This window comes from Eufriesea mexicana, unplaced genomic scaffold (assembly GCF_001483705.2).
Source record: "Eufriesea mexicana isolate 0111107269 unplaced genomic scaffold, ASM148370v2 scaffold2087, whole genome shotgun sequence".
Taxonomy (NCBI): domain Eukaryota; kingdom Metazoa; phylum Arthropoda; class Insecta; order Hymenoptera; family Apidae; genus Eufriesea; species Eufriesea mexicana.
In genome coordinates, this window is record NW_016910162.1 from 2,138,940 (window position 1) to 2,140,143 (window position 1,204).

Consider the following 1,204-nt stretch of genomic DNA (forward strand, 5'->3'; position numbering starts at 1 on the left):
TATATTACTGTAAAAACCTGAAGATTTATCATGGTAAAGTAAAAAAAATCTAAAAAAATTTATAAATGTTTCCACTTTGGACTTTTATCACATCAATTGGGTAAATGTTAGGATTTTAGCGATAAAAATTATGCGTTACTCAAAATATTCATTAACACAATCATAAAACATAAAACATGTGTATTTTCATTATTGATCACTATGTGTTAAGGTCAACTGGTTTTAGGGGAAAATTAAGCAAGCGTACTACTCTTGCTCTTGTGCTGCCTCTAGAGTCATCCTTTGAGCAACAGATAGTAAATAAGCCTAAACGTCAGAGTGTAGTGTTTCGTAGAAAGCATTCCATATACACGTAACTGCGATTATGAGCAGAAAATGTTCAGTTTCCTGATTCAATTTTAAGTGTAAGTATAGTAAGTGTAGTATGTTTAATCAAAACAGGTAATCTACAGATGAGAATCTAATAACTGTTTTAGTAATATAATGCAGTAACCATAGTTTATTAAAAATAGATTTTTGTTAAAACTAAACTACATCTATTTGATCATAATCCATAATCCTCTTTGACAAGCATCGGTTCAAAATCCTCATGAAATCACATCCACAAAAAGGTAAACTGATTAACTGTATTTTTAAAAATTTCTTAGTACAAGACTTATTTTTCTTGATTCACAGATAGCACTGAAAAGCATTTTTAAGCTTCCTTAAGCTTAATCTTACAAAAACTAAACGATTAATTTCGATCGATAGTTCATGTACCTTAACCTCGGATAACATAGTCCCTAAAAATGTTTAAATTCTAATTCTAAAATGCACGATTAACGTTTTACCTTTTGGGAAACAAACGATAAATCTCGACTAATAATCCATATGCTTTAACCTTAGACAACATAACCTTCTCCAGAATTGTTTAAATTCTACTTCCATACATACACGATTAACGTGTGGTCTGTCAGGAACGAAACGATTAATCTCGAGTGATGGCCCATACACAATTCGACTGGTTCAGGCGACGTTGCCGATCGTTGCTATGAAATTCATCTCGTACGATCCGGCGATGGCCCGTGGCCAGTCGTGTAGCAGGAGAGCTTCCCCAGGCGAACGTTTTAGTAGAAGACTGCTCTCGAGTTTCACCGACTTACTTAGGACCGTGCACGGAGAAAACCGGCGTCAGTCCGCGAGAACGATTTGCCGAGCGTGGAAG

The 1,204-nt window shown here is 35.0% G+C and overlaps 1 protein-coding gene across 1 annotated transcript in view; it reads right to left on the reverse strand.

The window, feature by feature from the left end:
• The window catches only part of Setd3 (SET domain containing 3), a 41,244-nt gene that overhangs the window by 21,824 nt on the left and 18,216 nt on the right, over nucleotides 1–1,204 (reverse strand). The window lies entirely within an intron of this gene.